We start from the raw sequence: 10,760 nt of genomic DNA, 5'->3' as shown, positions 1-10,760 counted from the left end.
TGAAAACAGAACCGACCCAGCAATTGCAACCACCAGCTGATCGGGGCAATGGACTGTGCCGGACCCTGTGCTTGCTAGAACACAGAAAAATCTGGTTTGGGAACACCTCAAAGTTTCTTTGGGGATCTCCCCAATAGAAATGCCGGACTCAGAACCCTAACCATGAAAAGAAAGAAGACAGAACAAGTCAATCAACCACCTCAGCTATATGTTGGCAGTGAAATGGTGAGCAAATGGAGACTCTATGATGGACTATGTCAATCCGTGGATACTCAACGACCTCATCGTGCTTGGAGTGGCGAGATTGGCAGCGATTCATAACTGGTGAACTATCAAAACCACTTGAGCAAGTATCTCAGAGCATGCCCCACATCTGGGACTTGGGATGGGTGAGAAACTGGGTGGGGCTTCTCCCTCAATATCTCCCTTTACCTCAGATACATGATGGAAACAATATGAAAATAATAGTCTTACCCCTTCCCTATAGCCCTTGAACATTTTTTCTCTAATTAACTGTGTAAAGTTTGTCAAAAATATAATAAAAATCAAATTAGAAAAAAAAATTGAATACTGAGCATATGCCACATTTTAGATCTGGGAGCATGAAGCAACCATGCAGTTAATGAGTTTTTATATAAACAGATAAAACGCTAACAACAGTTTTTATGTTTATTTTTATTTGAACGGCAAATCAGAGAGAGAAAGAGTGAAATCTTTCATCACTTGGTTCATTCCCTAGATGGCCAAATAGCCAGGACTGGGTCTGTCCAAAGCCAGGAGTCAGGAGCTCTTACATGAGCATACCAGCTCCATATGTGGAGGTTTAACCTATCACACTATAGCACCAGGACCATGAAACATCTTTTTAAAATTCTTCTCCACAGTGTTTGTGTTGCCTAGTGATGTTTTATGAAAAATGTAAAGAAAGCAAAAGAAAAATTAGGTGAGAGAAGACATCGCCCTGCAGTTACTTTGGGCTTCACTAGAGGGCAGCATTGTGAGGGTGGGGACCCGTGGGCTTACATCTGAGGTGTTTCTCACAAATCTACCACAGGGCCTGAGGCTGCACCATAACAGCTTTTCCCTGGAGTTCCGAAGCTGATTCCTGTCTACAGTTTGCAGAGCACCTCGGGGAGCTTCTCTTAGCTAGTTCTTTAGGCAGGCGGCTCTAACCACCCAGTCACGATGGGCAGATCTTAATAAAGATGCAGAGTTTAAATCCTGCTGCTGCCACTTACTAGCTGAGAGTGACTTGGAGCATGTGAGAGTGTGAATCCTCCATGCCTTCATCTACATGCCTCCATGCCTTCAGCCACATTTACCTTACAAGGTAGATGCAAGGAAAAAATATATAAAATATGCTTAACTGCAACAGATGGTAACATGTAAGGACAGCCAAGATGGAAAAGGCAACTGTCCACCCTCTGCATTCACCAGGCTGATGGGGAGGTCATTGCAGTGGCACTTGGGCAGCCGCTGTGCTCACACCCAGCTCCACCACATGAAGACCAAACTCTTGTCAAATATAGCATGTGGAAGCCCCGGCTGGTCTTGGAAGATGGAAAGATGAGGAGAGTTCCTAAAAAAATGACAAGTTGGAGGCACCCAGGAGAAACTTTATCAGCTACAGAATTCTGCCAAGGATGAGGCTGGCCTGTTCCCTTTCTAGTTCCAACAAGCGTTGGTTCCTCCTAGAAGCCACTGAGGCATCTCGGCCAATGCCGTCTGAGCAGATGGCATCTGAAGTTGTCAAGGACAGGGGAATGCACAGCAGGCCAGACGGAGCAGAACAGGTGCATGACTGGGAAACTACCAAGGAAGACTTGATTCCCATGGAGATAGCTGTGACAGAGGATTTGGGGACTGTAGTTGGCACATGTAGAAGAGATTTCAGTCTCTAACTTAGAAAGATATCAAAACTCAGAAGAGTTTTTAACCTGCAGGTGCAAAGCTTGGCACTCCCTGACTGACTCCTTTGTAAAATGAGAGATTCAGACACCAGCTTCATAGATCTGGTCCCGATCATAGAAAGTATGTAAAGATGAGAGATTGCCAGGTCTGCACCCTGCTCACTGGATTACTATAGCATATATATATATATATATATATATATATATATATAGAGAGAGAGAGAGAGAGAGAGAGAGAGAGAGAGAGAGACAAGCGCTCTATCACTGACAAGCAAGATGAACGTTGCGAGACATTACTTTTTCATCATTCCTAATATAGATACATGCACAAATCATGGGCCAGCTTTCAAGATAAACTGTTTACGTCCAGAAGTACAGAGTCAAAAGAGTGGAAAGAGAATTTAAAGTTATGATATTTCAGATGATAAAACAAAAGTGAACTGAATCTTGCCAGAAATGTTTCAGATTGTTGCAGTTGTACACAAAAAAGTAATGGGAATCAGACTTACCCATCACAGAATGAAGAGAATTCCATCAAATTCCATCCAAGGAGCATTTAGATTGCCACATCTGTGTACTACAAAGACTGTGCTAAGAGCTAGGAACGGATGAAGACAACACATGGGGAGGAAATTTCAGTGCTTCTGGCTGCTTGGGTTGTTGTCTATAGTTCCACCTTGCAGAGATCATGTCATCCTTTCTCACATACTTTCCTAAACTGTCCTCTCCAGATTCCTTTCTTGTCCTTTTATATACTTCTCATCAATTGCAACATCATCCCTGTTGCGGCAACCATGGTATCTAGGTATTTCCACATTTTTAAAAAAATGCTTGTTTATTTACTTTCTTTTTTTACTTTCTTTCTGTTGTTCACTCTGCAAACTGACAACTACAAGGCTAGACTAAACCAAAGCCAGGAGCTGAGAACTCAATCCAGGTGTCCCACCACTTGAGGCATCACCATGGTCTCCTAGAAGTGAAGTTAGGGGCAGAAGTCAGGTAGGAAATCCACACACTACAATATGGAGTGTGAATGTCTTAACCAGCATCTTCATCACCAGGTTAAATACCTACCCATATTTCCAATTAAAAAATGTATTCCAGTAATTGTAGATTTGCACATTGCTCTAAGGAATAATAGAGATACCCCTTAGCTTTGCCCATTTTCCCTGAATGATAACATTTGATGACACAACAGTGAAATATCACAACCAAGTTACCGATCTTGCTATAATCAGCTGATCTTACACAGATCTCCCCAGTTTGACTGGCATTCATTTGTGTACCTATGTATATGACCATCTAACTTCTGTGTAGATTCATCATCTGTGTAGATTCCTGTATTCACCAACAGAGTTAAGATACAGAGTGGCACACATTCCACAAACGTTTCCCTGGTGTTAACCCTTTATGCCACACCCACCTCCCTCTTGCCCTGCCTCATCTGCAGCCTAATGCTTCACCCTACCATGCACCCTCCATTTCTAAGGTTTTGTCATTTAAGAAATGTTTCAAACAGGGCAAATATGCAATCCAGTGATCAAGACTCCCACTAAGATACCCGGATTCATTACTGGAGCCTGGAGTTAATTCCTGGCTGCACATCCAATCCCAGCTTCCTGCTGATTTACACCCAGAGGCAAGCTGAGGATGGCTTAGGAGGTGGTTGTGATGTTTCTGACTGGTTCTGCTCATTTTTATGCTGCCAGACAGCTTAACTGTTTACATGATACATATTTTTCCATCTTCTTACTTTAAAAAAAAAGATTTATTTATTTTTATTAGAAAGGCAGATTTACAGAAAGAAGGAGAGACAAAGATCTTCTGCTTGCTGGTTCACTCCCTAAGTAGCTGCAATGGCTAGAGCCGAGCCGATCTGAAGCCAGGATCTAGGAACTTCTTTCATGTCTTCCAAGTGGGCACAATTTTCCAAGGCTTTGAGCTGTCCTCCACTGCTTTCTCAGGCCACAGGAAAGGAGCTGGATGGAAGTGGAGCAGCTGAGATACAAACCAGATCTCCTATGGGATCCTGGTGGATGCAAGGCGAGGATTTAGCCACTAGGCTATATCATGCATGCTAAGCCACCATCCTTTTACTTTCAACTTACATTGTTGAATTGGGGATTTCTTGCTCACATTTTAAATATGTATTTATTTGTGAGGCAGAGAGGGACAGAGGGGGCAGAGAGAGAGAGTTTCCATTCTTCAGTTCACACTCCCTAAATGCACACGATAGCTGGGATTGGGCTAGGCCAAAGCTGGAAGCCAGGAATTTAATCCAGGTCTCTTAAACTAGTGGCAGGAACTCAGATACTTGACCCAGTGCTGCTATTTCCTAGGGTCTGCATTAGCAGGAAGCTGAAGTCAGAGTTGGGAATGGAACCAGGTACTCTAATAGAGCTATCTTAACAAGTAGGCTAAATTCCTACCCTTAGCCATGAGTTTAAGCAATGTATAGTTATGTTCATGTGTGTGTTTTTTAATCTGCTCTGCTGATGTTTCTTTCTTGATTGGTATTACATTTAACAGCATTCTCGATATAGTAGTTGGTGTTTCATTGTTCCTTTGATTTCTCATTCTTTTGTTTTTCTTTCGGACTTCCTACAAGTTACTGTAAAATGTATTAGGATTTCTAGTTGATTTGTTTATCTATTTGTTTGAATGGTAGAGTCAGAGAGAAACAGGAAGAGAGATTAAGAAGAAGATAGAAAACTCTTCAATCTGCCTGTTCACTTGCCTGCTGACCATAAGGACTGGGGCTAGGCAAGGCCAAAGCCAGAAGCCAGGCACTCAGGCTATTTCTGATTACTTTCCCAGGTTTATCAGCAGGAAGCTGGATCAGAAGCAGAACAACAGGGACTCAAACTGGCACTCATATGAGATTCTGGGTATTGTAGACAGCAGTTTTACTTACTGTGCCACAACACTGATCCCTCCGTCTTGATTGATTGATTGATTGATTGTTCTTGAATTGTATCTCTTTGCATAGTATTTGTATTGGTTTCCCCAGGTGTTACAATAGTGCTTGAATAGTTTATCAACACTTTCGGACTTTGAGTGCTGCTGTTCAGTAATAGCAACAGTCCATTTTGGATCTTCCTTAATGTGTGCACATCTCAAATTGTTGCTACTAATGACTGCTATCAGGTTACTATCCAGGGTTACAGCAGCTTCTCTATCCTGTTTAGGATCTGAAATACTTGAACTTGTAATACTTGCAACACTTTACAGGTGTTGCAGACTACAAAATGGCTACTGAAACTGAAGTGAGGAAAAACTTAGTCAAGTTTTATCTGAGATGCTCACACTCCACTTGCATAGCCGGGGGTTAGGGTGCCATGGTGTGGTAGCTGCTCTGGAGACAGGGAGTCTGAGCTATTCTGCTTTTGCCACTAATGAGCTAAATGTCCTTGGGGAAGTCGCTTAAGCTTTGGCATGCAGTAGCTCCTGTGCAAACACAGACATTGGAAGAGTCCAAGAATACTTCTTACCCTAAAATGAGTCCACATGTTGCAAAAGCCCATCTAGGTTCAGTGTGGTTAGCTGATGACTCCAGCAGGAGTCAAGTGCTGTGGTTTTGCTTGTCTCTCGTTGGTATTCAGAAGTAACCCATGCTAGAGGCAGCCTTGAGCTCAGCCCTGCTCACCATCCCTGGATGAAAAATCTGATTATGCCTCTTTTTTCCAGTCCCCATTAATACCATTGAGACCATGCTCCCACCCCGAGACCTTTGCCGCAGTGTCCTGGGTATCAGAGCTCCCTAGCTCCTTCTCAGCAACTCATCATGTATTCTATGGTCATGGTCATCTGCAAATTATAGATTAACTGAGGCTCAGTTCAAAGAAGACCTTAGAATGTATCTCCAAGATTTCTCAAAACTGTGTTTCTTTTTAAAGATGCAACATCACACATATGATTCTATAAACTATTTGTGAAAATTCTGCATTCCCTCCTGCAGATTTAAAACTTACAGCTGCTTGCTTAAGGCCCCGACAAGGTCAGCTTTAGAGAATTTTTCTCAATCTTAACTTAATCTACAGTTCCTCTGACATGACCACAAAACATTTTTTTTGTTTGTTTCCACAAATATTTACTTTGTTTCTTAGAACCAATTCTCTGAAGACCATGGTTGTGTAGTGCTGAATTTTTCATTCTCTAGACAAGGAAATTGGGGTTAAGTAAAGTCTAAAGTTTAGACTGCCCAAATTCGCATGGTCCAGCATTCTTTACACATCCCACACTATCTCCTATGAGCCAGGTGCTAGACTTTGAAATTCCACCAGAAAAATGATTTACTATAAAATATATCTCTAAGTGTTAACTTGTTTATAACACACATGTGGGTATAGAATGTTATTGAAATAAAAGCTCACATGCCCATCACACAGCCTAAGAAGTAAAATATTGTCAGAAACATTGATAGGTCTGTAGGTTCTTCCCTGACTAATCTACCCTGTGCTTATAATTGCACTTAGCACGCGCTTGCTTTGCTTTCTAGTTTGACTACATATGGGACTGCCATTAAAAGACATGATTCTATTTTGCATATTATGGAATTTTACTATTGATATTATTATAGTATTTTGTCCCACCTTACTAATCTTGTAAGACTTATCTAAGCTGATAAGGGAAGCTCTACTTCCTTTGTTGTTCTGTGGAACTCCATGGTGTGACTAGATCACAATTGATTTCTTCATTCTCCTCTCAGTTGATATTTGAATTGTTTCTTTTTGTGTTAGTCTGTCTGTGCTAGCTTGGTAATTTATAATTTATAAACTAATTTATTCTCATATTTTTATCAACAACACACTTTTAATTGCTATAATTTGTATTTCATGTTTCTTAGTGTAAGTTATGTAACTTATTTTCAAATATTAAATGGCTTACCTGGCATTTTTTTTAAGATTTACATATTTATTTGAAAGACAGAATTATAGAAGAGAGAAGGAGAGACAGAGAGATAGGGAGAAATTATCTATCCACTGGCTCTCTCCCCAGATGATTCAGAAGGAGAGCAGTGGGGACTTGAACTGGCATGACAGGCTACAGCTATGCCACAGTGCCAGCTCCTTTACTGATAATTTGAGCTCTTGTTATTTCCAAATAAATTTTAGAATAGTATTAGTATGTGTATGTGCGCGCGCATACACACATAGACACATACTACGCCGAAAAGATTTCGATTGTGATTAAACTAAAATTAAAACAAATTTGAAGAAAATGGTCATTTTATAATGAGAAGTGGATCTTCTTTAATTGCACAAGGAACATTTGATGACTTGGAAGAAATCTTTCCTAATGTAATGGCTACTTTTAAGTGTCAACTGCAATATGGTCCCCATGAGTTTGGCAAGACATCAATCCAGTTATTGCTGTGAAGGTTATTTGGCTGTAATTTACATCTAATCAGCAGACAATCAGTAGACAATGAATAAGTCAGACTGCCCTTCAAAATGTGAATAAGTCTTACATAATCAGTTGAAGACCTCAAGAGTTAAAATAGGTTTCTTTTTAAAAAAATTAGGCCCAGTGCAGTAGCCTAGAAGCTTAAGTCCTAGCCTTGTATGCACCAGAAACTCACATGGGTGCCGGTTCATGTCCCAGTAGCCCTTTTTCCCATGCATTTCCCTGCTTGTGGCCTGGGAAAGCAGTCTAGGATGACACAAAGCCTTGGGACCCTGCACACACATGGGAGATCTGGAAGAAACTCCTGGCTCCTGGCTTCTGTTTGGTCCAGCTCTGGCCGTTGAAGCCACTTGAGGAGTGAATTACCGGATGGAGCATCTTCCTCTTTGTCTCTCCTCCTCCCTGTAAATCTGCATTTCCAATAAAAATAAATAAGTCTTTAAAAGATAATTTATTTTTATTGGAAATGCAGATTTACAGGGAGAAGGACAGAGAAAAAGATCTTCCATCTGTTTTCACTATCTCTCTAAGTGGTCACGAAGACTTGAGCTAAGCCATTCCAAAGCCAGGAGCCAAGAGCTTCTTCTGGGTTTCTCAAGTGGGCGCAGGATCCTGACACTTTGGGCCATCCTCCACTGCATAACCAGGCCATAAGCAGGATGGAAAGTGGAGCAGTCAAGACATGAACTGGCACCCATACGGGACCCTGGCACTTGGAGGTGGATTGGCCAATTGAGCCATCATGTCAGGCCCAAAGATGCTGTTCAGATATTTCTCTGGCCTGGAGGACATTATTGCCCTTAAGGGCATCCAGTCAAGTAGCTCCTCTTAATGTTGACATGTTGAATTCAGAGACAGAACTTTATTTATTATTATTATTATTTTTAAATTTTAGCTTTGATGATATTTACATAGGTGGTTAGGGTTGGAAGAGTTAAGGAAAAGTTAGGTAGACCATTGTTTCCAAATGTTCATTTTCCTCTTCCTGTATCTGTGGGAATGGGGCAGATAAGGGGAAAAACCACATGCAGCCTCTCAACTGCCATAGCACCCAGGAATGGGGAATGGCCACCCAATGTCATCCCAGGGTCCCTGATGTGGAACATGCTCTGTGGGTTCTGTTTAGGTGATTTTGATAGTTCTGAAATGCTGTCCATCTCATCTATTCAAGGATGAGGAAATCCTCCCAAGTTCTATTGGCTGATATAGTCCACCTTGGAGAATCCAATCATCGAGAAATTTGCTGTCAAGCTTGGCTGACCAAACTGTTCTGCCTTGCTTCCTTTGCTATGGTACTAATGTCCTCTGCAGGCTCCGATAGCCTGCCATATCCTCCATGTGCACCTGGGCATGATATCCACTGCTCCAGCTAAGACACTGAAGTGGCTGAGTTCTGACACATACACTCCACGGTCAGACAATAGAGCCTACAATTTTCCCCATTGTTGCAGTTCTGAGTCTAGCAGTTCAGTCTGGGTATCATCAAAGAAACTTGTCTAAAGTGATCCTAGACCTGACTCTTGTGTATGTTTGCCAGGACTAGGTCTGGCTCTGTCAATCACTCACATTAGCAAACACACACACTGGTAGTTGCAATTGCTGGGTCAGTTCTGTCTCTAGCCCATCTTTTACATAAATCAGTAGATGCTGTGGCAGTAATTATTCAGGCTAAAGACATGTACACCAGGGTTGGCATTGTGATATAATGTGTAAATATACATATACCAGATTACTTAGCAATTTCACTCTTAAGCATATATTCAACAGAAATAAGTGTATATTTATATCTATACATACAAATGCTAAGATAGAAAAATCAGAAATGGCCACTGGCAGTAAAGTGGATAACAAACTGTGATCTATTCAAACTAAAAGAACTAGCTTACATTTATGACAAATGAGGAGAAACTCTACATGCAGTAATAGAGGTTCATCTCACAGATACAACCTCAGAAGGCAGGCACAGTGTGTGTCATAAGGCTGTACGTGATCTGGGCGATGGTTACATTGAAGTGATGTCTATCTATAAAAAGAACTGCATGTGAGCATTGCATAGTTCCTTTGGTTTCAGTATCTGATATCCAAAATCTGATGACGAAGTTTCCCACTGCTCTTATGGTCTAATGTATATGAAGTAAGCAAATAACATAGTTCCAATCAGGAGATTATTCTCACAATTTAAACATCCCTTTTTAAATGACAAATCATTGCTAGTGACAGAAAATGTGGAAAACAAAAGTCTCAATTTACAAAGATTTCCTTCTAGCTTATAACATTTTCTGGGCCCTGATCGTTACTTCGGAATCCTTGATTTTCAACAGGTGTGAATGCCAGCGAGCTGCGCAAGGGCCCCCTCTTTGAATGATTCTTGAGCAGGGAAAGTAAGGAGACACTTTCTGTACTGGTCAAATCAGGACAGCCAAGCGGACAAACTACCAGAGGTAAATATGATGCCCATTGTCCTCACCTTTGCTGGCTACAAAAGGCTTTACCATTTCCTGGGGAACTTTCCAAAAATTTCCTAGGTGCATTGTCAGTGTCGTTGGGAAAGGTGAGGAGGGGAACACAAGGATTAGGCTTTTACTCAGCTGCCCTTTGCCCCCAAAACTCATCAGGACCCTTCTTTCTCACTCTCAAATGGCCTTCAAAATAAACACAATATTAGCCTGGCATTCCAGGTCTCTTGCATATTGCTCCACTCAGCCTATGCACTGCATCTCGCTTGCCCTGCAAGAGATCCCGTGCTACAGGCACAAGCCCTGGCCTCAATCTCTTCCCTGCTCCGCTGCATTTCTTTGGCCATGTCAGGTTTGCTGCTCCACCTCTTCACAGTGAAGGGCATAGTCCCTGCTTTGCCCATAGAATCAGCAAAGTCAGATACAAATAGGAGTCCTGGTTACATAATCCTTGTCTTGTCCACAGACTAGGGAGTCACAGAGATTACAAACTGCAATCCCTGTTAAGAGCCCTTGTTTTGTTCTTGGAGATTATTGGAATCTGATACAGTTGAATCATTCACTTTTATAGCTGCAATTGACCTTACAGTTCAGCCTCAACGCTATGGAAAGGAAAGAAATCAAAGCCCAAGGGGATACACTTGAAGATATTATATAAAAACATTTTCTAAAAGGCTTAAGGTGGTTAAGCAATATGCAGGAGAGTTCCACAAAAAATCTAAATTGCCCTTTTCCAATCCCAATCTGTGAGTGCTGACTAGTGCGTTTCCCCAGACGTTAGTGAAGATACAGAGATACCTTTTCTTCTAAAGATGGGGTTACACCATGTACTCTGTTCAACAACTTCTTTTTTCCAGTTCATGTTTTAGGAATCTCCATCGCAAGCACACAAATATGATTTAGAAAAGCCTCGGTTTTTCTGCACGTGAGAGAGGCCTTGCAGGTTGCTGTTGGCTACGTGCACAGTAGTTCAATGGAAACGAACCCA

Source organism: Ochotona princeps, chromosome 11, assembly GCF_030435755.1.
Source record: "Ochotona princeps isolate mOchPri1 chromosome 11, mOchPri1.hap1, whole genome shotgun sequence".
NCBI classification, from domain to species: domain Eukaryota; kingdom Metazoa; phylum Chordata; class Mammalia; order Lagomorpha; family Ochotonidae; genus Ochotona; species Ochotona princeps.
This window is presented reverse-complemented; position numbering follows the sequence as displayed.